At 44.4% G+C, this 12778-nt stretch overlaps 1 long non-coding RNA gene across 11 annotated transcripts in view; it reads right to left on the bottom strand.

Moving 5' to 3' along the window:
- LOC309368707 overlaps positions 1 to 12778 on the bottom strand; it is a 66127-nt gene that overhangs the window by 39230 nt on the left and 14119 nt on the right. For 5 of the 11 annotated variants that reach the window (XR_014167867.1, XR_014167870.1, XR_014167871.1 and 2 more), the window contains one exon: positions 9000 to 9061. The exons of 1 other annotated variant lie outside the window; for it this stretch is intronic. This is a non-coding gene — a long non-coding RNA (uncharacterized lncRNA). Of the gene's footprint in view, positions 1 to 8801; positions 8904 to 8999; positions 9062 to 12672; positions 12693 to 12778 lie in introns of those variants that run through there. 5 more of the 11 variants (XR_014167866.1, XR_014167868.1, XR_014167869.1 and 2 more) reach the window with 3 other exon arrangements.

Genomic DNA, 12778 nt, shown 5'->3' with positions numbered 1-12778 from the left:
AACCAATAGACAAACTGACACAGGGGCAAATAGAAGAGGATGCCTACACACCGGTATGGCTCCCCTTTATCACACATGCAGCCCACCAAGACAAAAACAAAAACCCACCAACAACATAGGAATCAATATGGCTAACTTAAACCAACAACCCCCCCCCACAGGCACAAACAAATGCCACTGCAGCCAACCAAAGACAATCAACTACACCCTAGGCCACCACCAAGGAAACATAACAAGCAAATAGAAAGAGAATCTACCCAATTGACGCTGACACAAAACCCCCACACATACACTAAGTAAAAGAACATAAGCTTTAACACCCCACCACCCCTCTCTCCTGTCTCCCCCTTTTCTTCCCAACCCTATACTGCATATAGCACCAATGTCTCACAACAAATGTAACTGATCTGTAAAAAACACAACCTGAAGAAAGAGACAATGCATGTGCTTTTGTAAACGAGAAAAATATTTAATAAAAATTATTTTTAATAATAATAATAATAAAAATAATAATAATAATAAATATCATGGTTTAAATCCTCTGGTCCACTCATCTAAGCACAAATAATTAATTGAACACCTACTTAAACCTCAAAAAACTGAATTTTAGCTTTCCTCCCCTCCTGAGTATGCCCTTGGGCAAGTGACAACACACAGAAAGACGATCCAATTCTGCTACAGAGCCTGGACATCTTGCTTTGGACTCTGAGTGGGAAGATGACAAAGTCCCATCAATGAAAACTAAGCAGACCAAGCTGTCTAAAAGAAATGAAGCTGCAGCCACCCTCATGCTAACCAAATTGACAGCCCAGTTAGACAAACTCCACAAGGATCTTTGCCAGGATCTCACTACAGAATGGAAGGCAGCCATTACCCAGATGGAAAGAAGACTGGATCAAACTGATACTCAACTGCCAGCAGTAGCGAAACTGCAGATGAAGCCTTTGACATCTCGGCCAAATATGCTGTAAAAATCAAAAAGCTCACCTCTTACACAAGAGATAGCCAAGTCCCAATGTGAAGAAGAGGACAATAATCTGTGCTGCTTTAACCTCAAAGTACGCAATATGGCTGAATCCCTGGAAGCAGATTTACTAACCTTTATAATTTCATGATTTGATCTTGTACTACCAAATATGAATCCTACTAAAACCGATATTGAAGTGGCACACAGGAGCAGCCAACACTTGCAATCAAACAGCAAGTGACAAAAGTGGCCTGGTGACAAAAGACGCCATTTTGAAAGAGCTACAAGAAGTTGACAGTTTGGAATAGGAGAGAAATCGCATAATAATTTCACATTATTTGTGCCCTGAAACTTTAAAGTGGATAAAAGCATTCAAAATATATACTGAGCAGCTTTCAAAGGCAGGGGCTAAATACAGATAAGGGTATCACTTCCAACATGGTTATAATTGACGGTATACAGCATAGAGCCTTCATGCATGAAGCGGTTCTCAACATCATGCATCTACTAGGCTTGCATGAAACTGACAAAGCGGGAAATGCAGATGATTCATCAGAAGATGAAGCTGATTTATGATGGCAGGAAAAGCGAGGATTCTCTAAAGCATTGAAAAAAACACTGTTTCCAGAGAACAGAAATGCACCACATTGCTGGAGCCAGCAGAAATCACACGGGAGAGATCCAATACAAGACCTGATCTTGCAAAGAACTTTAAAATCAGCCTCGTTTATATTGACAGCTCCCTATACTTTCGTTATACTAGAAATTACCGTATTTTTCTCGTGTTTTTCGTGCGTGCGTCCTATGGGGCGAATGCAGGCTTTCGCTGAAGCCTGGAGAGCGAAAGGCATCGGTGCGCACCGACCCCTCTCGCTCTCCAGGCTTCAGGAAGTTATCTGCAAGCCTTGCAAGCCCGGTGGGAGTTCCCGCGGGCTCACAACGCTTGCGGGCAGCAGCCTGCAGCCCCGGTGAGTGTCTGCAAGCCTTGCGTGCCCGGCGGGAGGTCCCGCCGGGCGCGCAAGGCTTGGGGTGGCAGCCTGCCGCCTGAAGCATGAGGAGCTCTCCGGAGGGCTCCCCATGCTTCGGGTGAGTGTCCGCAAGCCTTGCGCGCCCGGCGGGAGGTCCCGCCGAGCGCGCAAGGCTTGGGGCGGCAGCCTGCAGCCCGAAGCACGCGGAGCCCTCCGGAGGGCGCCCCGTGCTTCGGGCAGGTGTGCACAAGGCTTGGGGCGGCCCTATAGGACGAAAAATACGGTACTCTATGAGTGATCAATATGCAGCCTTGGAATTGGACGCTACTTGGAGACCATTCATTATGGTTGGTTTACTGATACCCCTCCATTTGTTGGTTGCCAGTAAGAATGGCCCAAGGGGGAGAGAAGAACCCTACTCCCTCCACTATTTGTGGCGCAACCTGGTTTTGTTGTTTCACTGTTAAGTGTTCAAATGTTTGTTAAAGTAAGTTAGTTGATTAACCGCATTACTATGCCTATTATCCAGTTTCAAATCCTCTCTCCCAAGGTCTGCCTTTCAAGGAGCAGAATGACAGGAGGACCTCGCATTAGCATGATGTCACTCGTTAACAGATCCTACCATATGGAATCCTGAAGGACACATTTAAAAGGGCATTTCAATGTACTGGTATATGGCATGGGGAACCCTGTCAAGCACCATAGAATGGAGTCTTTGCTCCAAAAAGAAGAAAAACTGGTTTTATATGTTTTATATGTTTGCAAAGATGCGTAGTAAAAAAATCCATTGATAAGGTTCTGTGTTTTTGAGGCTGTGATGTACAGCTCTGCAGGATCTTCCAAAGCAAGGGGGTTGTAATCCTTATTTCACACTTTTTGAACTTTGCTCCCCAAGATGCCAAAGGGGAGCTTAACTCTACTACCCTAACTATAGCTTCTGTCTACTGCCCAGTGAAAGGCAAGTCCCCTTCCTAAAAGCACATTTCAAACACTGATGTCTTTTCAGGGAGGTGTAGTACAATTAGGTGTTGATTTTAGTGGAATTCAAACCCCTATAATACTGTACTTGGCAACCGTTCATTGATTTCATACAACAAAAGAGCAATGTTCAGAACCCACCTTTGACACAAGGGAATCTACTAAATTAATCTCAGGAATGAAATGTTGACAAATGGCACCGTGGTTACTTTGCAGTTTTTTCATGTTTACTGTTGCTTGTTTATTGTTGTTACCATAAAAATGGAAAATCACTAAAAATATTTTTTTAAAAAACTAATATTTTTATTCCAGATAGACATCTCCAAGTGTTTGGGTGATCTTCTGGGACGCTGCCCTGGGTGCCATACCCTTTAGAAACCACAGTATTGATTACAATGAAAATAAACTTTTTTGAACTCACTTCCAACAAAGAAGTGAAGAAAATGCTTAACTTTTAGATACTTGTTAAAAAAAAGACTGCAAATCATATTGCAAACAGCACTTAAAGAGGGGTACAAATTGCAACAGCAGGAACAACAAACATTATCGTTGTGACTGCTCCTGCATACTACATAGGTTGCTTTGAAATGTGCACAACCATCTTAATGGCTAAGATGGGCCCCAACACCATAGATAATTCTATGGAGCTGCCTAAAACATGTTTAGCATTTTTCTGTAAGCAGGTGGCTATACTCTCCCCTGCTCATTTCTAGTTCTTAAAATTCTTGACACCTAAAATGCAGTTGACGGCTCCATGCTGAGAAAAAAATATATATCCAATATTTGCATAGGATTGGCCTCTCTCTTTCACCAGTGAGGATCCATTCATCTCAGGGAGGAAAAAAGCATTTAAATATACTGTTGACTACAGGTGCTACTTAAAATTCTTTCCCCATATCGCTTTGCTGCAGGTCATCTGAGTAAATGTTTGAGAAGAGCTGTATTATTTTCCTATGAACTTGTTTTCCCAGGAAAATATTACCATTACACAGTGTATATCATCTTGTGTATGTAATAAGGGAGGGAGGGAGGAGATCTGTGTAATGGTAAATGCACTAACAACTCTTGCTGGCTTATTTAACTTTAAAATGTTGCCCTGGTCTCCAGCTTTTGTAAGTGGAATAAGAAAGAAAAATAGAAATAGAAACTTAGCAAAGCTCTGCCTTTAGAAGATGAAATCATGTCTGTTCTCTTTTTTTCTTTTATGCATTTTGAAGAACATTTACCAAGAAACTGAGTCCTACTGAGTTCAACATGACTTAATGTTTGGTGAATTTGTTAAGTATTATAGGCTAAGGCTGCAATCTTTAGCATACACACTTACCTGGGAATAAGTCCCCTTAAACTCCATGGTATTTACTACTGAATAGACACACATAGGGTGGCACTGCAAGCCTACCAACTCTCCCTTGTCATGCTCCTGTGATTACCGTATTTTTCGCTCTATAACACGCACCTGACCATAACACGCACATCGTTTTTAGAGGAGGAAAACAAAGGGGAAAACATTCTGAATGAAACAGTGGATGTATCATTTTTGGGCTTCATGCTGTGGCCACAGACATGTGATCTGATGGTGAATTTGGGGTGACCCAATGCAAAAATCCTGAGAATTCCTGTGGATCCATGCTTTGTAACCACGTTTTTGCACCATTGCAGCCCCAGGCAACAGTGGGTGCGTGATTTGCGGGGGCAGGCTGTAGCCATGGACATGCTATGTGATCTGATGGTGAATTTGGGGTGACCCAATGCAAAGATCCTGAGGATCCATGTGGATCCATGCTTTTTAACCACGTTTTTGCACCATTGCAGCCCCAGGCAACAGTGGGTGCGTGATTTTTTTGGTGCAGGCTGTAGCCATGGACATGCTATGTGATCTGATGGTGAATTTGGGGTGACCCAATGCAAAGATCCTGACAATTCCTGTGGATCCATGCTTGGTAACCACGTTTTTGCACCATTGCAGCCCCAGGCAACAGTGGGTGCGTGATTTGGGGGGGGCAGGCTGTAGCCATGGACATGCTATGTGATCTGATGGTGAATTTGGGGTGACCCAATGCAAAGATCCTGAGGATCCATGTGGATCCATGCTTTTTAACCAGGTTTTTGCACCATTGCAGCCCCAGGCAACAGTGGGTGCGTGATTTTTTTGGTGCAGGCTGTAGCCATGGACATGCTATGTGATCTGATGGTGAATTTGGGGTGACCCAATGCAAAGATCCTGAGAATTCCTGTGGATCCATGCTTTGTAACCACATTTTAAGTGGGGAGCGAAGGAAAAACAAAGAAGGGACATGAGAGGGCTGTGCAGAGAAGCAGCTGGCTAAGAATGCAGGAGAGGGATTTAACGGAGGGAGGAAAGAAAGGCAAGTTTCCCCCTACCCAAGCCTGCCATCTCTCTCTCTCTCTCTCTCTCTCTCTCTCTCTCTCTCTCTCTCTCTCCCCCCCCCCCCTCTCTCTCCCTCTCCCCCAGCAGTACAGGAGCACAAAGACGACATTTTCCCCTCTTCTTGCCTGGAGGGGAGGAATGCAGGAGAGGGATTTAACGGGAGGGAGGAAAGAAAGGCAAAAGTTTCCCTCCACCCAAGCCAGCCATCTCTCTCTCTCTCTCTCCCTCCCCCTCTCTCTCTTTCTCTCTCTCTCTCTCCCTCCCCCTCTCTCCCTCTCCCCCAGCAGTACCGGAGCACAGAGACGGAGCACAGAGACGACACTTTTCCCTCTGTTTGCCTGGAGGGGAGGGGCTTTCCCTGCTCTTTGTTCCGTTTCAGCAAACACAGCAAGGAAACAGAGAAGGTGGGCAGTAAGACCCTGAGGCAGAATGGAGGAAAGCAGCCGCTTCCTCTTTACAAGTGTCCCTTCTAGGAGACCCGCGATTTGATTTTTGTCTGCTTTTTCGGCTCCAGGGACCACACATTCGCTCTATAACACGCACAGACATTTCCCCTTCCTTTTTAGGAGAAAAAATCTGCGTGTTATAGAGCGAAAAATACGGTATCTTCTAATCACTACATCTGGATGCCAGGAAAGCATTACCTGCTAAACATCTACATGTAAGGTAGTTGTTGAAAGCACAGCTTTGCAAGGAAGTGAAGAAGATAGAAGCCTGCTTGCATTCTGCTGTGGCCTAGTCCACTTTCAGATGGAAATTTGCAAAGCAAGTAACATATGACAAATATGAACAATGCAGATAATATTTACAATGCAGATAAATATTTACAATGCAGATAAGCTTAGAGTACATACTTTTAACACACACACACATACCCTGCTTTCAGTAGAATAAAAATTGGTAGCTAGCAGCAAGAACAGCAGATTAGCCCTTGGCCATTTTCTGTTTTAAAAGGTAAAGTCCAGTCACGGACAACTCTGGGGTTGCGGCGCTCAAGCATTATGTGTTGTTGTTCTTAAGTGTACAATATATGCTAAGCATTTTTTTTTAAAAAAAAATCTATGTGTGCTTTTAGCCCACGCATCACTTAAGCTGAAGCCAATTTCCTATTCCTTCTGGCTTTTGCAGGGCTCAGAAAAGGATGCTGCAATATCAAAGTGCTGATTGAGCTGCTGGAAGGCGGGTACTCACAGCAGCACTGATTGCACTTCGGCCTTTGTGCTATCCTCCCCTTCAGTGCTGAATTTTAGCTGGTGTTTATATTACGTGTGCTGCTCTCTCCAAAATGGAAGTTGTTCATCATGTCGCTTTCCTTAAAGCTATTCACATTTGTTACTTTTGCAGCCATTAAGAGCCCAGACACAATAGAGATAATTTTCAGCATTAAAGAACAGCTGTGTAATTACTCTGAACTTGCCCCCACTCACTGAATGTGTTCTTTAGTTGAGTTCATGTGTGTATGTACATATAACAGAGTGGCCAAATGGTAGAAATCAATAATTCATTACACAGCAAGGTTTGGATAAATGTACAGTGAATTCTTGAAAGAAATGGAATCGGAGGTGAGGAATTCCACTTTTTCTTAACCATTTCTGCTCTTCAAAAAAAACAACAACATACAAGGCTGGAATCAAGTTGAAGAAATTTTTAGTTCAGTTTTAAGATGTTAAGTTAGATTACCGTATTTTTCACACCATAGGGCGCACCGGACCATAGGGCGCACCTAGTTTTTAGGGGGGGGGGAATCAAGAAAAAAAAATCCCCCCCAGCCGCAAAGAGCAGCGTACAGCCTGCGCACAACCTCTCCCTGCCAGAGGGGTTGCGCGCGGCTATGGCACAAGCCAAGGCAGCGAGCAGGATGGATCCCGCTCACTGTTTTGGCTTCCCCTTTAGCCCCGTGCAGCCTCTCCCTCCCGTAAGAGCCTGCGTGGGGCTAAAGAATCCATAGCCCCGTGCAGCCTCTCCTTGCCGGGAGACGCTGCGCAGGGCTTTCCTGGCTTTACTGGGAGGTGGGGGGCTTCACCCACCTCCCGCAAAACCGGCAGAAGCCGCGCAACTCCTTTAAAGAGATTGGGGCTTCTCCTGGCTTTTCTAGGAGGTGGGAGAAGGGACTGATGCGGCCAGTCAGTCCCTTCTCCCTCCTGTGGAAAAGCCCGCAAGAGTGCACGGAGCTTGTGTGCAGCTCTTGGGGGCTTTTCCCACCTGCCTCCCCCCTGCATTCGCTCCATAGGACGCACACACATTTCCCCTTACTTTTTAGGAGGGGAAAAGTGCGTCCTATGGTGCGAAAAATACGGTAGATCATTTGTATTGTTTTATACTATGTTTTGTGGATTTGGGGTTCTCTGGATTTTTTGGTTGATACTATGGAAATTTGCAATTCTTTGCAATATATTTTTAATATTTCATTTTGTAGGTTGCAAGCCACTTTGGACACAATTCTGCGGGAAAGTAGCAGACAAATAAATAGATGGTGATGAGAAATTAGGAAGGTACTTGACAACAGTACCACCAATTCCTGGCTCAATACCAGAGATGGCTCAAGAGATTTTCCTGGAGGCAGCAGGAAATCCCAAAAGTGCCCACCATAGTAAAATATAATAATAAACCAATTCTAGAAAGAGGTAGATGGTAGCCAGGTTTGTCTGTTATAGCAGACATACATATATAAAAAGAGTCCTGTAATATCTAAAGGCTATAGATACAATCCTACACAAAAATGTGCCTGGAGGTAAGTCCCACTGATCTCAAAAGGGCTTACTTCTGAACAGATACAGCACATCCCCATGTGAAACATTCATAATATCATAAGTCTTCAGATTTATGAAGTGCTATCCTCAGCTGGAAAACATATAACACATACATTCAAGTACAAAGAAAGCAGGAGGGCCCAAAGGCCATAAAATACAATAACTATGTTCTAAAAACTGCAACCCAAAGCTGACTACCTCAACTTCCCTATCAACAGCGGCCCACATTTAGACCTCTGGCATCCAAACTAAAGGCTCACCTAGTTCCAAAGGCAACACTACCTTCCAACCTTTCCACTTATTCACAATGTGTTATACTCAGAGCAGTCACAACACAATCAAGGCATTTCCCAGATATCAAGTTTGTAGGCTGGCTACATTCCTTTAAGGTGTCAATCATTTTTTTAAAAAAAACATTCACGCTTTTATAGAACTTTTAGAGCATTCAAAAAGACACACGTACTTTATCTCACAAATCCTTAGAAACATTCCTGTAACATAAGACAATCTCATTGGTGAGACCAAGAGATTGGCTAGTCCAAGGTCACCTCCTGTGTGTTGCATATTTCAGCATAGCTATCTGGCGACTTCCGCCAAGGAACCACTACTAATTGTTCTTTGGTGGTTGCTGTTGTAGTTTAATTAATGTGGATTTTACTTTTTCAATGTTTTCCAGTTTTCTGCTTTGGTCGTTCTCTGGATGAAAATGTAGCACATAACATTTTACAAAAGATCGGCCGGCTAAATACCTGTCTGTTGAGTAGCTATTAGAAGCACACGTGTCCTTCCAGAAAAAAAGCTGCCAACTCTCACTGCAAGTGCTATTTACACAGTAATGGATCTAGATGACTCTGGCAAAAAGAACCAACCCAAAAGGTGATCAGCTCTGAGTGAATGTATCTGATCCATGTCAAAGTCATAAACTGGAGGATAAGAGGAAGTCATACCTGGCCTTGAAGATTGGTAATTTATTCTGTGTTCCAGCTTTCCTTGAAATTTGATTCCCCACCTGAAATTCAAAAGCAGAATTCACATTTTCAGTGTAATTATGGCTTTCCTCTTCCAAGGAGCCCACATACAGCTTCCCTGCCATGGCATTTACCTGAAAGGCTAGTGCCAGTGACAGAAGAGCAGTCTGGCAATTCCAGATATAATTTTCTTCTAATTAATCCAACTTGTATGCTACCTCTTCTGGTAAGAGGCCTGAAACATCCTTGGTTGCTGTGTTTTAGAGCTAATAAAGATATTACACTGCAAAGACACACAGCTGAAGTATTATTTTCTGGTGTCTAACATCACTTAAAAGTCAGTATTATTTAAAGTATTGATATGTCATTTTTGCCTTTGAAAAAAAAAGTTCTTATTATTACAGAAACCTTTTAGAACAAACTAGCTCCATGAAACTCAGAAGATAATCACAACAGCAAATAAAACATTGCTTAGACCAGGGATAGAGAACCTATGGCTCTCCAAATGTTGTTTAATTCCAATTCCTATCAGTTCCCGCAAGCATAACCAATAGAAAGAGGTGAGAGTTGTTGCTAACATTTGAAGGACCACAGGTTTTCCATCCCTGACTTTGAGAGTGAAATAATATTTTCAGTATTTGTCTCTTTCAAGAACAAAGTTCTTGAAAGTCTAACAAATACTTTGGTCAGCTTTTCAGCACCTTAATATAATCTGAGCATTTGCATATATGATTTATCAAACAAATATTTTATAGATTAAATCTTCTTCTGGTGTTATATATAAGACTGTAATGCTTTATGTCTGTCTCAAACAGAAGGTATGAAGTTAATCATATTTGCATTTATTCCGGTGACAGTATATTCTGGAACCAAACTTGTGCAAGATTAAATGCTGTACTTTCCCAGCATTTCCAAAAGAAATTTACCGTATTTTTCGCACCATAGGGCGCACCGGACCATAGGGCGCACCCAGTTTTTTGGGGGGGAAATAAAGGGGAAAAAATTATTTCCCCCCCAGGTGCGGGGCTGGGGCGGGGGAAGCTAGAGCTTCCCCCGACCCCAGCCCTCAAACAGGCAGCTCTCCGCAAGCAGCGGGAGCGCTCCCGCTGCTTGTGGAGAGGTCCGCGAAGCCTGGACGCGCTGAGCTCAGCGCGCCCAGGCTTCGGCATGCAGGCACCTCTCCGCAAGCAGCGGGAACGCTCCCGCTGCTTGCGGAGAGGTCCGCGAGGCCTGGACGCGCTGAGCTCAGCGCGCCCAGGCTTCGGCATGCAGGCACCTCTCCGCAAGCAGCGGGAACGCTCCCGCTGCTTGCGGAGAGGTCCGCGAAGCCTGGACACGCTGAGCTCAGCGCTCAGGCTTCGGCATGCAGGCACCTCTCCGCAAGCAGCGGGAACGCTCCCGCTGCTTGCGGAGAGGTCCGCGAAGCCTGGACGCGCTGAGCTCAGCGCGCCCAGGCTTCGGCATGCAGGCACCTCTCCGCAAGCAGCGGGAACGCTCCCGCTGCTTGCGGAGAGGTCCGCGAAGCCTGGACGCGCTGAGCTCAGCGCGCCCAGGCTTCGGCATGCAGGCACCTCTCCGCAAGCAGCGGGAACGCTCCCGCTGCTTGCGGAGAGGTCCGCGAAGCCTGGACGCGCTGAGCTCAGCGCGCCCAGGCTTCGGCATGCAGGCACCTCTCCGCAAGCAGCGGGAGCCCAGCGCTGGGCTCCTGCTGCTTGCGGAGAGGTGTGCGAAGCCTGGAGAGCATGAGGGGTTGGTGCGCACCGACCCCTCTCACTCTCCAGGCTTCAGCGAAAGCCTGCATTCGCACCATAGGACGCACACACATTTCCCCTTCATTTTTGGAGGGGAAAAAGTGCGTCCTATGGTGCGAAAAATACGGTAGTCATGAAACACTATCTACCAAGTCGTCAGGTAGTGTACAAAAGATAAGTCTCCAACACTGATGAAACATTCCTTTAAAAATGTAGTAGCTTAATCTCAAATGTCTTTTTTACATCAAATGGCTCCTGCTGGTACTCATTCCAAACAATAAATCCAGAAGTGATTTTAGTTAAAAATATACCTTCCTATCATGGGGAGGAGGGGGGAGACTTTGTAACCAATTGTGCAACCTTTTTTGCAAAATGGAACTCAATCAGATTTATTAGGAGCAAGTTTGGAAAAATAGACCGGCAGAGACATGTGCAGATCTTCCTGGGTGGAGAGACCCTGTCTTCAGCTGGTTCCTTCTTCCAAACAGTGCCTAACTATAGGGTGTCAAGGATGACATTTACCTGGCAGTAAGGTCCACTGAATTCAGCAGGACTTACTTTTGAGTAGACATGAATAGGATTGCATTGTTGGTTCCTAACTGCAATTAGCAAAGCTCCCAAATCATAGCCTATGACTTTTCAGGATAAGTGGGCATCAGATAGCAGCCTAAGGGAGGATGGAGTTTTCAGGTCCCACAAACAGATAACAAGCCTGCTTCTTGACCCCTTTAACAATGCAGGTGCCTAGCTTATTTTAATGTGACAGTGCAACTAATTTTCCACTCTCTAGTTGAAATAGCTTACTTAGCTAATTGTTTTTACTATTAAAATCATAAATCCAAACATATATCACATATTCCCACACTGGCAAAATCAAATACCTCTCTGTTTTACATTGCTAAAGGATCCGAAAGTATATATGAAAACACACACATACAGAGAAAGTTGTATCTCAACTTAAAGCAGAATATGGCCCCAATCATTAAATAACTTACACAGTTTTGTCTCCAAAGTGGGCATGAAATATAGGAGGTTTCTAAAGAATGTCTTTGGTTATTGTGTTTGATAGCCTCACGAATCTCCCAAACCGAGAGATAAGCCAAATTCCACCATTGTGATTCTTGACCATGGCTTTTCTATTACAATAATACTACTATGTACACTAATTCTTCATGTGCCTAACCTTATGTAGCCTAAATAACCCACTCCACCCCAAAAAAACAAAAACAAGAGGGAGGCATCAGCATACTATGGAGACCTCTGAGGTTTGTACAAATATATAAAAAATGGAGGGGAGGGGCAGAGGAGTGGGAAAACCCAGTTCTAAACAGCCAAATGAGGACTGAACATGGTCAGCGACCACCGTCATGGAGGGCAGGAAAAACCAGAGTGGAAGGTGGCGCGTTGGATGCCCTGGAAAAGGCCATGGGCAAGACCACTGAAGAGGCAAATTCATGCAGCAACATTTTGTTGCAGACCTCACTCGTTCCTTCCAAAAACCAAGTCTGGTCCTCCCTCAAGAACAAAACAAGAGAAGAAGCCTAACAGAATAAATAGCCTTGAATGGAAACTAGACATCAGCTAATTCAGTCAGACATACAGGCATTATAGAAGGGAAAGTCATCTTCCATTACACGCGGCTGAATAAAAACCATTAATAACAGCAAGTGCAGGCTTCGCAACTCTTAGCTCTAAATAGCTCAGAATTAAGAACTCCTGTTAACATTTAGTTTGGAACATTTTAGAAATTCATTTTTAACTTCCCTCCCGCTGTTTATATTCCTTACTTGCAGGCTAAAATGTAGAACACATACAGTGTGCTCACCACAAACTTTCTTCATTTGCAGACCTAAGCGCCCTGCTTAATTGGCCACTGTGCTTAATTGAGCACTTTGCCTCACCTGACAACACTATTAACTTTCAACTGCTTCAGCTGGATTACTAGGCCCGTTCTAGAAACGGAAGAGGAAGCGGAGCCCTCAAGAACCACTGAGTTCCAAGTGATAT

This window comes from Podarcis melisellensis, assembly GCF_964234715.1.
Source record: "Podarcis melisellensis genome assembly, chromosome: 4".
NCBI classification, from domain to species: Eukaryota; Metazoa; Chordata; class Lepidosauria; order Squamata; family Lacertidae; genus Podarcis; species Podarcis melisellensis.
Note: the sequence above shows the minus strand (reverse complement) of the source record. Positions and strands in the feature narration are given on the sequence as shown.